This window comes from Ictidomys tridecemlineatus, chromosome 8, assembly GCF_052094955.1.
Source record: "Ictidomys tridecemlineatus isolate mIctTri1 chromosome 8, mIctTri1.hap1, whole genome shotgun sequence".
Classification (NCBI taxonomy): domain Eukaryota; kingdom Metazoa; phylum Chordata; class Mammalia; order Rodentia; family Sciuridae; genus Ictidomys; species Ictidomys tridecemlineatus.
In genome coordinates this window covers 117,793,027-117,808,091 of record NC_135484.1, presented here as the reverse complement: position 1 = coordinate 117,808,091, position 15,065 = coordinate 117,793,027, and the positions used below count along the sequence as shown (strand labels likewise).

Below are 15,065 nucleotides of genomic sequence, written 5' to 3'. Positions count from 1 at the left end.
TTTATGAAGAGCTTATGCCAACTAAATGAACACCGTATTTTTACATATGATTTAGCTTACATATCAACTAATTATAAATTAAGAGTTACCATTTCTGTTTTACAGATAAGATCATTGGGCTAAAATTATGTACATCAATTGTCCAAAGCTATGTAGCTGATAAATGAGAGAGAACTTAAATTCCTGTCTTTTTAAAAATACACTTTTTTAGTTCTAGATGGATTCAATACCTTTATTTTGTTTATTTATTTTTATGTGATGCTGAGGATCAAACTCAGTGCCTCATGTGTGCCAGGCAAGCGCTCTACTGCTGAGCTACAACCCCAGCCCCAAATTCCTGTCTTTTTAATATGAAGTCCATGCACTATCCTCAGTCTTGCTCAACTCTGCTACCATGATGAACTTCGACCTCAGGTGGATGCTGTGACTACAAAGAGATTATGGAAAAAATACAGATTTTTATTGTATTATACATGTTAACTAATACTAACTTAAGTGCTGTTCAGGGAATCACTCAGAAAAGCTGCATTAAAGAAAAGAAGGATGAGCATGGTATACCATTCATTTTGAGTACAATATTCTATATCAAATAATATTTGCCTATAGTATACTTCTTGATGTTTGAGAATACTAGCAAATTGTGAGAAAATTTTACATGATTTAACCTTCCATCTCCTTCTACTAAATTAGCAAGAGAAACACTTTCTTTCCTCATCAAATAAAACGAAACCTTGTGTTAATCATTTTTCAAAATGTTATTCATTCTTTTTTTCTCAGATGATTATGTTAAGAACTTTGTTTTGCTGGATGTAAAGCTACCATGTTAACCTCAAAACCTCCAAGAAGAGGTTACAAGTGTAGTGGATACCTGGGCACAGTGATGCACACCGATAATCCCATCAATTTGGGAGGCTCAGACAGGAGTGTAAAAATTTGAGGCCAGCTGTGGCAAATAAGTGACATCCTGTGACAAAATAAAAATTAAAAAGGGCTGGGGGGTGTAGATCAGTGGTAGAATTTTCCTGGGTTCAATCCCCAGTGCCAAAAATGGGGGAAAAGTGTAATGGATAAAGGAGACAGAAAAACAGAAAAAGTAACTAATCTCCCCCAATCTTCCTCAAAGTTGCATGCACAATACACACACAAATGCATGCATGCACATACAAATCTGCCATCTATTATCTGGTAGCAGAAATTTGCCTGGATTTTCCTTTATTCTATTTGAGCTCTGAAACTAGACACTGTTTAATGGTGTTCAGATCTCACGAAATAAAATTTTCAGGCTACTAAACAAAATTTTTTATCAAAAAATAATAGATCAAATTGCAAAAAGTGTTTGGTCTACTACTATAAACTCAAGAGATTTGTAAAGACAGCACATAAGTTATAATGATAAAAGCAACAATTATGGTGTTTTATACAGAAAGTTAGAAGCTACAAAGTAAACTAAATAGGTTCTCAGTGGATCCAGAAACATCTTCTAATTACAGAGGCATCTACGGAAATAGTGAAGCATAAGATTTTCATTGGCTTTAAAAATCTATGCCAAAAGTTTTAATGCTAACTTTATATAGATGTGAAACTCCACAGGGGCTCATAGTTTCTGGGAGGCATAATTAATGGAGACAGTTATCACTAACAAACATATCCACAAACTTCAATTTAAAATATGTAACACCATACACAGACAGACCATAATAACCATATAAAGTAGAAAAAAATCAGGAAGATATAGAAAAGGACATGTCAGTGTGGGTGGCTCTACTTGATACTACAAATTTTTAAGTATTTGAAAATAGAAATGTTTAAAATTCTGGGGCTTTTAAGACTATGAATGAAGAACTTGCTTAATTGGAAGTACACAAATAGGTCAAAATAAAATGTTACTTCATTCCTACTCATTGAGATCTTTTTGAGAATAAAACTAACCCAAAATATAGAAAAACACATGGAAAACAAAATTTTGATTATTTGGTTTCTCTAATGCCCCAGTCACCAAAAATACTAGGAGGGGGATGTGGAGTGGGATGGAGTGAGACATGACACAATAAAGTTTTCCTGGAGCAGTAATAATTAATACGGACTCAATGGACACCATACAGTGACCATCCATGAGGCTTCCCAGCAACATCCACTTCCAGGCTCCTCCCTAGATCTGCACATTCTGCCAGGGTCCATGGAGGTCCCTGTTCCTCTCCTCCATCTACAGAATGAAAGTTCCCTCTGCTCCATTGTGAATCTGTGCTCCTACAGCATTCAACACAGGGGAAGTTCACAGGCTCCTTCCAGGTCTCTTTGTAAAAGTACTTCAACTGGCAACTGAGGTGTCAGCTCCAGGGGTTTCTCTAATGGGCTGAAACCCCAGACAGCAAGGGTAGCTGTGGGCTCCTCCTAATGCTTTCTTCCAGGAGTTCTCTTTAGGTCACTTTCTTTGCACAGTTCTCATCCCTTCCCCCATTCAGAAAAGTGACTTCTGAGGTTTCCCTTGGAGGAGGGTGGCCATGAAGAAAGCTCTGATCCTGGGGGCCCTCACCCTGCTGGCCATCGTGAGCCCTGTGGATGTGAAGACAAGAGTGGGTGAGTACATACATGATTGAGGATTAGGACTGTGAAAGAAAGTTGAAAAAACCTGACTGAATTTGTTGCTCCATAGTAGTATATGAAACCACATCCCCTGAATCTGAATTGTTATACATATTTTCTCTCCAAGAAACAAAACCCCTAAAACCTAATCTTAGTAGATTAAACTGAATTCTACAATGTCCACCTCTCACTGAATATTCACGAAGGGCATTATTGTCTTTCTAAAGTCAGGACCAAATGGTATACTCAAGCATTATTACAGCATTAATTTATGATAACTCCTGAAATTACAGATATTTCTCCAAGTATATTGCTTTCCTTTCACAGCACCCGAGTATGAACCCACAACTCCTCGCCCACTTTAAAGTCTTTCTCAAAGCAATTGTTGATTTATTCTTATTTTATCCATTTTCTTACGATAACTACATCCATAAATGTTTCTGCCATACAGAAAATAGTATGTCACTTTTTAGTTTGTTTCCAACATAATTTATATTTTCCAAGTTTGGGCTTTAGAGGCAAGTAGAATAAATTTGTCTGAAGATCATTAGAATGGGAAAAATTAAAATGATTAGTAGAATGACACTGAGCAAGTCAATTCCATATGTTGATCTTCAGGTTTCCCATGTGTATAATTAATTAACACAATATTCTGAGAAACACACAAATAAAAATAAATAATCAAATGTGTATTCTAAGTAATAAAAAGCTCTATAAGTGCCAAGGTTTGGCATTATTATAATTGTAACATCTTGGGGTTTTTTTGGGGTTTTTTTGTTTTTTGTTTTTTGTTTTTTTTTTGTCTCAGAAAACTGGGATAATGTGTGATGGAAAACCTAGGGACTTAGAGATAAGTTAGTCTCAGCTGGTCAGCCCATAATGCAAGTCCTGTCATATCTAACCATCAAAGCACTAGAAGGAGGGCAAAACAGATTAAATTACATCATTCTTTAACTCTCTCTGCTTTTCTGTTCCATTTCCACAATACCTTCTTAATCTAAAACTCATCCCAGTACATATCAGCCTCCTTTCTAGCCCTTTATACGGTTATGTCATGGTCACTGAAAAAATCATTAAAGTTTAACCTCCCCCCAAAAAAATCCAAGCAAAGAAAAGAATTTAAAAAATGAAACAGAGTGAAATCTTTAAAATATTTCCTAATCATCATTTATTTATTTATCTAACAAATGTTACTGAATTCCTACTATGTGCCATGAAGTTTACTAAGTACTCTAGGTACAGAAGGGAATAAGACATAACATCCCCATTTCTCATCAAGTATACAATATCATGGAAAAGACAATTTGCATGAAAACAAATATAATTTTTCATTAATTAAAATTTAAAACAGTCAATTTTTAAAACTTGTCTCTCAATTACTTGAAGAGGGAAAAGACAGAAATGGGGACTTTGACATCAGACTATGCAAAATAGGAAACCACATACTATTAGTCCCTTTACCCAAATTTGTATGTTCAAATCCTACCTTCTGAAGTGATGGTTTAGGAGATTGGGTTATTAGACTGAGACAAGTGCCCTTCTAATATATTTCTAAGAATTCTCACTGGCTTTTTATTTTTTCTTTCTTTTGTACTAGGGATTAAACTTAGGGGTATTTTACCACTGAGTATATCTCCAATTTTTTCTTTATATTTTTGCTAAGAGACAGGGTCTCATGAAATTTCATAGGCCTTGCTAAATTGCTAAGGCTGCTTTTGATCTTGTGATCCTCCTTCCTCAGCTTCCTGAGTCACTGGGATTACAGGTATTCACTATTGCACCCAGCCTCACTTGCCCCTTTTGCTACATGAAGTTATTGTGAAAAGATGGCTTTCTAGAGAATAGGCTCTGCAAAAGTCACATCTGTTGGTGTCCTGATCTTGGTTTTTCTAAGCCCCAGAATTAAGAGAAAGAAATTTCTGCTATTTATAATTCAAACAGTTTATAGAATGTTGTTAAGACAACCCCAAATAGACTAAGATAGAAAACAGGTACCAGGAAAAGGGTACAGTACTAATGTAACCAGTATGGGAAAAGCTTTGGAATTGCAAAATGGATACAGGCTGCAAAGATTTTCTGCTGTGTGCTATAAAAGGTTCACACAATCATGGACAGAATGTGAAGGATGATTCTTCCAGAGGCCCAAAAGAAAAAAAAGAGAGCTATAAAGAGTGAGCCTCAGTCTCCTTAGTGAATACCTAAGAATTACCTAAGAATCAAAGTAATCCTGAAAAATTGCTTGTAGATTTTCAGAAGTAAAGATTAGTCTCATGAGGCCTCACTGGGAAATGAAGAGCATGTTATTAGGAACTGTCTGTGGTAAAGGTGGTCCTCATTATGGCAAAGAATGTGATTGAATTGTGTTTGTGTCCTAGGGTTTCCTAGAAGGTAGATCTTGTGAGAAATTAAATTGTATGTTTGAGTAAGGAAATTTCTGAGCATAGTGTTGGAGGTGCAACTTGAATATTCTTGGCTATTTGTACTATATGATAAATGACTTAAAATGAAGTTGATAATAAAAAATAAGCAGAACTTCAATATCTGGATAATCCTCAGCCTATACATATTGTTAAAAATGAGAAGGCCTGTTTGGGAAAGATCAGGCTATGGCCAAGGGACTATTTATTAAGAAGATTAGTATGGATTAGTCATCTCAATCAAAGCCAGGTGCTAGTCTGAAGACAATGGCAAGGTTAATCAGCCATCTAATGAGAAGCCATGAACTGTTATCCCAGGCAATGGAAGAATGACCTCAAATGCATTTCAGAGGTCATTGGCATTGCTACCATCCAGCAAAGGCCTAGAGGGCAAGTGCCACTGAAGTCACTGCAGAAAGCCCCTATTAGAGTAATTCCCAGAAGATACAGGGCAGTAAGACCCAGGCACACAGCCAATACCTAGATAGGGCTGCCATAAAGAACTGGCATGAAGGTGGAGCCTCCCAAAGTCATGGGGTCAGTACCTTCTGGAGCCTTGTAGGCCCAAACACTACCCCAGGCAAGACCCATGAGGTCAAAATGTCAAACCAAAAAAAAATTATTTTCTATATGCAAGGTTTTGGACTTGCTCAGACCTGCCACTCCTTTCTTTTTTCCTACTTCTTCATTTTGGAACAGGCATGTCTACCTGATGTCTACCCCATACCCCTCACCACCATTGTACTTTGGAAGCACACAACATGTTTGATTTCACAGCTTCACAACTGGAGAATTATTTTCCTCAGAATACCTTGAATCAGTGATATCTAATTTAGATAATATTTAGGTGGGAGTTTGGAATTTAGACTTTTATGTTGGTGCCAAAAAAAGTAAAAAACCTCTGAGACTCTTGAGATAGAATAAATGCAATTGGGAAAGATGAATTTGAGAGTCCAGAAACAGAATAATACAGGTTGTTTATGATATTTTGTTACAGCAATCAAATAGAGTAATATACTGCAATATTCACAGTATTTCCTATGCCTTCTTGTTTATGAAGTTTTTTTCCTCTCCCTATATCTCACCTGCCCACTCTTAGCTTCATGCTCTGGAATGGTTATTCTTCAGCTGGCCATGTTGGCACTTATGGCACAAATATCTACCAGACATATGGTGACTATGGCCAGTTTACCCATGAATTTGATGGAGACGAGCTGTTCTAAGTAGACCTGAAAAAAAAGGAGACTGTGTGGAGGCATCCTGAGTTTAGCAATTTCACGACATTTGAAATTCAGAAGGCCCTGAGAAATCTTGTTGTGGTCAAAAAAACTTGGACACTTTGATTAAAGATTTCAACTTTACACCTTCCACCAATGGTAAGTGTCCACATTCTGCTTCTCTTCACTGCAACCTACCTCACAGTCCAGATCTGGTCTCTTCCATTCCTGGGGGTAGCTGTTCTTTCCATTACATAGTAAATTCTTCCCCCTTTTTAGTACACGTATTGGCAAATACTTAGTCCACATCATATTTATTTAATATTTCAATATCCCTCTGCTAGGTTCCATGAGATGCTCCTTGAATTCCTACACAAGGATATTCCCAACTTCTTGGCCTAAGAAGTTCTAAGCTGATCTATCTCTCTCTCTCTCTCTCTCTCTCTCTCTCTCTCTCTCTCTCTCTCTCTCTCTCTCTCATACACAAACACACACACACACACACACACACACACACACACACACACACCCTGTGGATTCCCAAAAAGAAGAATGTGCTCTATATTTCAGAGGGAAAAAATAGAAGCCTTAACTGGTATAAAAATTATTCTAAAAGGACAAGAAAATATCTCATTAGTATCTGGGGAATACTACGCTCCTCCAAAATGACTAATAATCTCAAGGCACAGTTATCATAAATACCAATAAGTGTGCTGTTTTTGTTGTAGAAATCCCTGAAGTGGCTGTGTTCCCCAAATTTCCTGTGACTCTGGGCATTCCCAACACCCTCATCTGTCTAGTGGATAACATCTTTCCTCCTGTGATCAATATCACTTGGTTTGGCAATGGACATTTGGTTCCAGAAGGTATTGCTAAGACCATCTTCTATCCCAAGAGTGACCACTCCTTCCACAAGTTCAGCTACCTCACTTTTTCCCCTCCACTGAGGATTTCTATGACTTCAAGGTGGAACACTGGGGCCTAGAAGAGCCGCTCCTCAAGCACTGGGGTATGTTGAAATCCCATCATCACTTGTCTACCTTCCAATTCTATCCCCAAGCTACATGGTCTTGCCTGAACCCTTTAACCCCCATTGCCACGACTTTATTTCCCACAATTGCAAATTTGTCCAATAATTAACTTCACTCTTTCCCAAAGTCTAGGTGTCTTGTGCATTTTCAAACACATGCACCATTTTCCCCACAGACACACCCCCTGTCCTGTGACTATGTTTCTTTTTTCTCAGAACCTGAGCTTCCAACCCCTATGGAAGAGCTGACAGAGACTGTGGTCTGTGCTCTAGGGTTGGCTCTTGGCCTCATGGGTGTTGTAATAGGCACCATCTTCATCATCCAAGTCCTGCACTCCCATGGAACTTCCAGCCACCAAAGGACTACATGTGTGATAACCTAGAAAACAGGTAAGGACTCAGATGTGTCATATCTGGAACTCGAGATGGGGAGGCTGGGAGTGCAGGGTTTTCATCCTGTACACCTGAATGCCTTTGGAAAACTTCTGGGCTAGCTGAAGTATGGCTTGACCTTGGGACAGGGGCACAGGCCCCATCAACCTCGTGCTGTCTGCTGTTTCAGATAATCACAATTTAAAGAAAAAAGAGGAATGTTTGGCTGACTCTAGCTCTCTGTGCAGGCTTTGCTATATGACTTAGACCCACTTCCTGCTCTAGTTTATTGTATTGCTCCTTCCATGCCCTCCTCCCTGCCCTGCTTGAGTGAATTCATGAAACATTTTTCCCACAGAGACTCCTTATTCTTATAAAATCTTCCAAATTAGTCTTACATGATTGCCTACCTTTCACAGAGAGACCTGTCCCACCCATTTACCTACTTGTCTTTTGGTCACCCTCATCCATAATCTGTGTAAAAATTAAATAAATATTTTTCTGTGGTGTCTTTGCTTAGAGTATACTTTTCCTCTGTCTTTTTCCTAGAACTGATTTAAGTCATGTTTAAGAATAGAAAAGCTTATGTTGAAATTTTATCAGATTTCTTAGGTCCTTAACTTCTTTATCAGGCCATATTAATAACACCACAGCTGAAGTAGCAAAATGATATTGTATCATAATAAAAGATGTTTTTAGTTTCCTTTTTGCTCTCACTCTTTCTTTACCATTTTTAAATTCAGTGAATATAGTGAATAATTTATTCCCTAAATGTAGTATTTTTATGAAAAAACAAAGAGCAATGCTTAAGTTTTGAGTTTTCAAATAGCAGTCTAAAAGCTATGGAAGAAATAAAAACTTGAAAAAAACAATTTTAAAGTCATAATTTGATTTTCAAGAACATAAAGTCAAAATGTTCTCCACAAATGTTGGATTTGTGAAGATGGAAAAATGATACAAGATGTCTGCTCCCATATTTCACCCCAGATGAAATGGAAGCTTTCTGGATTGGTCAGACAGAAGATAGAAGTGAGAACAAGAAAATAAGAAAATACTGTGTGTTTCCCAGCAAGTGCCCCATACTTAGCTCATTTTGTGGCTAACATCAATGAAAAAAAAAAAAACAGATAGAGGCAATATACTGGATAAAGGCACCTATAGCAGAGGCAGCTAGAGCCTCATCCCCTATGGACATTTATAATAGTATAAAAACATTTAAATCCACTCCATGCTCAAGCTCATAAATTGAGTTTATTGACATTATATCTTAGGCACTTTCATTATATAAAATATTGTATATTTCCTGAAAATGTTAATCACCCAATATTTTAAATGTATGCCCTTCAGTAACCTCAAAATAGGTTTTTGAGGAGACGGTGATGTTAACTCATACCATTTTCACTAAAGGACCTAGTCTAGGTGCATGACATATTTGCATATGGCAGCATAGGAAAAAATACTCTAAAACTGTGGAGAGCAGTGACAGAGAATGGGAGAGCAGTGACTGAGATTGGGGGGTCTCTAATGACCTTATACCTGTGGCACAACAGGTTCCTGGGAAAGTTTCTGTTCGAGGATACAGGATGCCTAGCTGCTATAGTAATGCCCTGCCTGGGGAGGCTCTGTTCAAGAGTCTTATCAGCTTCAACCTTGATCTCAGGTACACAGCTCCTGGGAATAGAGGAATTCTTATGCTAGACAATCACAATGTTTCACCAGCTCTGCTACTTCTGAGCCTGCTGGCTTAACCAATGTACCCTCTTGAGCACTGCACAATTGCTCCTAACATTGCACATTGCAATGTGGATTGCAACAATGGAGAAGCTGCATAGCTGTTTTTAATTCTGTAATTTTCCTGAGTATAAAGAATAATGCTTGCATAGTCATTATCCTAATAATGAGACATACATAAATAAAGATTGCTGGTGTAACTCTCTAGATCTGTTCTTCATCAGAGAGCAATGCTCCACCAGATGTCAGCTTTATCTGCAAAATATGCATGTGTGAATCTCCATATTTTCTAATTCCCCATGACCCCTCACCATAATCACCAATTTGGCTGTGCTGGTCATAGCATATAATTTCTGAATTTCTTGTGATGGAAAATAGTCGAAAAGAATATCCCAGTGGTTTTTTCTTGTTTAAAATACAATTCACTGTATACATTTTATTTATCATTTTGTACACTGTCTTAAAATGAGTGAGACTGCTTTTTTCTTGAGCCATTTTAACCAAAGCAAAATTACCTAAGTAATACTAAGTGTTAAAATACAGCATAAAGATATGAAATCAGGCATACTAATTCTAGTTAGAAATGTAACTATGATGTTATTTTTTATAATCCATAATTATGTTCATGAAATCACACAAAGCCCCTTATTTGAAAGAAATGCATACATTTGTAGCAAAGTTTTGTAGTTAGAAAAAAAACAAAATAAGCACAAAATTAATACTTATTACACTTTTGTGCCATATTCCTAGATGCTTCACCTAAGTTACATGAGGGAAATGGAAAACTGAAGTTAGAATCATCAGTGTTATCAAGTAGAGAAACAAATAAATTAAAATATAGCACCCATCATCAAGAGTACAGTAAATATAATGCTGTCAAAAGAAACAAAGAAAATTGCTAGAAAATTGTATGCATCATATTCTTTCAAACCAGCAGAATAAGCCCAGCATAAAATGAAACATAAACTCAATTTTTTTCTTATTAAGGTATAGAAATGCAAGTCCTTTTGAATATTGTCAATGGGTAGAACTTGTTTGTAATGGCAATTCTATTAAGCTAATACAAAATGGTCCAGGAATGCATTTATGGAATCTGGGGACTGTGTTGATTGCAATTCTTTGATTGGGATATTGAACACTCTATTTTTAATTTTTTTAAAAATGAACATCAAAACATTAGATAAAGGTAAATGAGACTTTCTTACATCTTAGCAATATTTAGATGGAATAAAAATTAAATGCAGTCCACACTGCTTTTTAAGAGGCTTTGCCTCAGCCCCAAATCTCTATTGCTTGAGGCAGTCTTCTTTGAGAACACTCAGAAGGCCCTTTCTTAAACACAAATCTATTTTTAGAGGTAGAGCCTCTCTTAGTAGCTGTGTCTTCATGAGACTGATAACCAATCTCTATCTTTCTTGTATACTCTCCCTATATGTGTAACAACCTCTCTGTTTTTACATTCAGTAAGTCCATGTTGCTGTCTTATCACCTTTAGCTCTACCATGAAAAACAGCTCCACATACATCATCACTGTGGTTATCAAAAGTTGTTCCAATAAGACACAGCAGTGTCTCTAGACAAAAGCGGTCAAGGTCACTTTGTTTTTGCTTTTTGTTCAGTATCATGTGCCATCTTCCCCATTTGTTTTTCTCATCTTCCCACACAGGCTCAAAACCATCCTTAAAAGTTGAGTAGTCATAGCCAGGCATTAAGTTACTAGACAACTAGCTATGGCTTTCTACAACCCTAAAGTCTTCAACTGTATCAAATCTAGAGATCAGTAGAAGGTTTGCTTGACAAGTTTTACTTTTATCATTTAAAAAAAAAAAAACACCAGAATGCCCATCTATTCTGTAGAGGATGCTTTACATAGTGTTCTGGGTTAGCAACCTCCTGATGAGAGTCTGTTTTCTCCTTTTCTGAAGGCAGGGGATTAGCAGTAGGGGTGGTTCCCAGTTCTACATTCACCATCCTACATGAATCTCCCCAGTGATGTTTGAGGCTAAGTTACAAATGCCAAACTTAGACCGGAAACTGGAAGTGGCAGGTCTCATGTGACACAAATCAAGACAAGAGGGAAGAAGTGAGTACTTCATGGAAAAGCAAAAATCGTATAAAGAAACAAGGAAAGAGAGAAGTGGTATAGCAAGTTACTAAAAAGCAGGAAAGCAAAATTTAAAAATAATAAATTAGGGTTTGGTATCCTGTGACCCAGAAGATCTGTTTGGTTCAGATTTCATTCTTGGAGATATTTATTGTTAAAAGCATGAATGTTATATTCTAATTTTTGGTAGCTTCATCAGAATCATTTTCTTTCAAGGTTTGTATTGACAAAAAGAACAAAGAAATGATTTGGATCCAAATAAATTGTTTTCTCTTGTGTTGTCAAAGTGTGAAAAAGAGGTATCTTGCATGTATTGATAATAAAATACCAAAGGGGTTGATAAGTTATTCCTTTGCTTCTAGACTCTGTTTAAGGGTTCCATAGATCATGTAAAGGGGACACATGTCTCTCAGATAAGCAATGTAGGACAACAGTTTCATGAACTCCATCATACTGAAAAACTAGTGATTTCTTGTCTTTCTAAATTAACAAAGGAATAAATGCTACTGTAAACCTGTTACTGATCTTGAGATAAGAAATAATTTTAGAAAAAATAAGTATAGATTGAGGGGGATAATTAAGTATATTTCCACATTCTTGGTAAAACATAAAGTACAGCATATATCTCTTTGGCATTTAACCTGTCCCTTAATGAGGATCACACAGACAACTAACTGTTTAAGACAAGGATTTAGGTACAGGTGGTTTTATTGGGAACAAGAATGATGGAAAGGAATAGAGAAAGGGTAAAGGAGGGGGAAAATACACACACACACACACAAAGGGATGTGTTGTTAAAATTGCTACTCTGGGCAATGGAGATGATATTGCTGCACAGTAGGCAGAACACCTTCCTTAACTGTCATCTAAAGAACAAAAGTCTTACCTATTGTCTTCTACTTCTATTGGTTGGTTGAGGACTGCCTCCAGGGGCACTGACACCCCTAAGTTCCTAGGCTACATGTTAACATAGGCCAGATGGGCCCTGAAGATGGCTCTGAGTAGCAGGACAAGATGTGCTTGAGGGAGGGAGTCTGGATTTCCTCATACCCTCCCACAGCAGCTGCAGCTGACAACACATGGACCACAATGTCATGGTGGAGGGACCATATTCCAGCCCTTCTACTGCCAAGATCCAATGACAACCCTCATTAAACCTATTTTATCGCTGAGCCTTCATGCCTAAGGAAGATTATAGTCATTATAAAAGACCTAATAAAGAAGGTAATTAAAGGATATTCCAATCCCTGATAGCCCCCAACCGCTGTTGGTATTCATAGTCTTTTGACTCTATCTCATGTTTTGGCTTTCCCTCATTCTGGGTCAGCATTCCAACCTGCCCAGCTGGCTTCCCTGATGGGAACCACAGGTATCATCACCTCAGTCACCTCACCTTGCTATCACTGTTGACTTATATCTAATTTATCATATTTCTCTTGCTCTTTTGAAGACTTCTTATCTTTAATCTTTAGTAATTGGATTAGAATGATTCTGGTGCTTGTTTTATTTTATTTTATCTATTCTGTGGTTCACTGAGCCTCTTCAGTTTATAAATGTATGTATTTGGATATGAATTTATTTCTTTTTCAAGTGCATCTTATGCACCTAATCTCTTTTTCCTCTTCTTTGGGGCTTCACTGACATGAACATTAGACCTTTTGCTATTGTCCCACAGGTCCCTGAATCTTTTTTCATTTCTTTAATACTCATTCTGTTCTTCAAATTGTATACTGGATATAAACCCATCTTCAAATTTATTTGCACTTTTGCTTGTCATTTCCATTGTACTATTAAATTTGTTAGTGAACTCTTATTTTGCTTAAGTAATTTTTTTATTCCAAATTATTTGGGGGGTGGGAGTGCTGGGGAATGAAACCAGGGACACTTAACCACTAAGTGACATCCCCAGCCAGTTTTTTATTTGTTATTTAGAGATAGGGTCTCACTAAGTTGCTTAGGTCCTCTATAAGTTGCTGAGGCTGGCTTTGAACTTGTGATTCTCCTTTCTCAGCTTCACAAGTCACTGGAAATATAGATATGTGCCACCAAAACCATCTCCATTTTTTTAAACAATTATGCTAAAAACTTCTAGAAGTGGTCATGTTACCCAGGATTATTTGTGTGCCAAATAAATTCAGATTATAGTCTGCATATCTTGAATATACATGTCAGTTCTGTGTTCTATTAAAGCCTCTGAGAAATGTTGAAATTTTTGCTTTAGCAGGCAACTAACATCATCAGAATTAGAAAGCAAGCTCTGTCTCATCTCTGTGTATGGTAGTACTGATGGCAGTACAGTTTCTTAATCCTTTGCAATGCTGCTCTGTGTCTGCCCTGAGCATATGCCACTCAGTGTTTTGTCTGGCACTTGGATGGTGGTTATTTTATAGCCCAGTTACTAATGCATTTGGTGAAATGGTGGAAGACTGTGGCACTCAGGTGCAGCCTGGGATCCCCAAGGTTTATGATGAAGAATTTATAGAACATCTCTCTCCTCTGTGTCATTTTTCCACACACTTCAGTTCCTATGGGTCCCTTTGCCAGTTTCAAAGTCCAGAAAGATGAGCTTCTCTCAAAATAGTTTCCAGTACTATTACATGATTCCACACAATTAGAGCTGCTTTTGAGGCAAAATGGCAAAATTGAAGAGAGAAAAATAATGTGGAAATATCCTCAACCTCCATAAGTCACAGTTTTTATGGCTGTCAAATGGGTTTTGCTCTTGGGTTTTTTAATGCCTCCACCACTGCACCTTAGTGCAGCTTCTTGGTTTTGATCACACCCAGGACTGAGCTAGAATAGAAAAAGAAAAAAAGAAAATAAAACAAAAACAAACAAGGTGTATTTCCCACATACTCTATAACTTTCCCCTTTCCAATCTTCTGGCTAGAAACAGGGAGTGCCTTGGGAGTTTCTTCTCCCTGCTTCATGACCACAGTTACCCCAGCCTGCTGAGAGCCACAGCTGAGTTCAAAGGGCCACTGGCATTTTGCCAATAGTAGTGGTTGGCAGGTGAGGCATTACTATCCGCCTAGGCCAATACTTTGGAGTTCTTGTGGGGATTCCCCAGGGATTCCTGGAGAATTCCCATTGGTTGGAGAAGTGCAGGAGGAGGGATTTCCGGAGGATATTTCTGGCTGCTGGCTCCTGGACAAGCCGCAAGGCATCAGGTTGCATGTGGAGTGTGCTGGTGGAATTCAGAAATAAAGTTTGTTCCTGCTTCAGTGGCTTGTGATTTGTGCCCAGCCAGACTGTGGCACCAGCCAAAGCCAAGAGAGAAAAGAGAGAACCAGGAACCCCTCCCTGAATGCCATTTCTTCAGGTTCCACTTCCCTCCTGCTACTGTTTACTTTTCAAGGTCCACGGGTGGCACTTTACACATTCTGTTCACTATTGTTCATTATGATCACTGGGAAAGAGAGACTATAGTGGGCTATGTTCCACCTTAGTCAGTACAGAAAGATTCTGAGCATTAATGCTAAAGAATGTTTTAGAAGATTTTAGGATTCTAGGTTTCTCTGGGGGCCAAGGATGATCTTGATGGATTTTAATGTTGTCTTCCATTGTTTTCTGGATTTCATTCTTTTTGTTGAAAGTTAAACCTAACTCTT

General features: G+C 37.7%; 2 pseudogenes; one reads left to right on the top strand and one right to left on the bottom strand.

Annotated features, from left to right (window-relative positions):
- Nucleotides 1-394: 394 nt before the first annotated feature.
- On the top strand, nt 395-7,630 carry LOC101969726 (HLA class II histocompatibility antigen, DQ alpha 2 chain-like; annotated as a pseudogene).
- Nucleotides 7,631-10,622: 2,992 nt separating this feature from the next.
- On the bottom strand, nt 10,623-11,321 carry LOC101969431 (eukaryotic translation initiation factor 4E pseudogene; annotated as a pseudogene).
- Nucleotides 11,322-15,065: the final 3,744 nt, after the last annotated feature.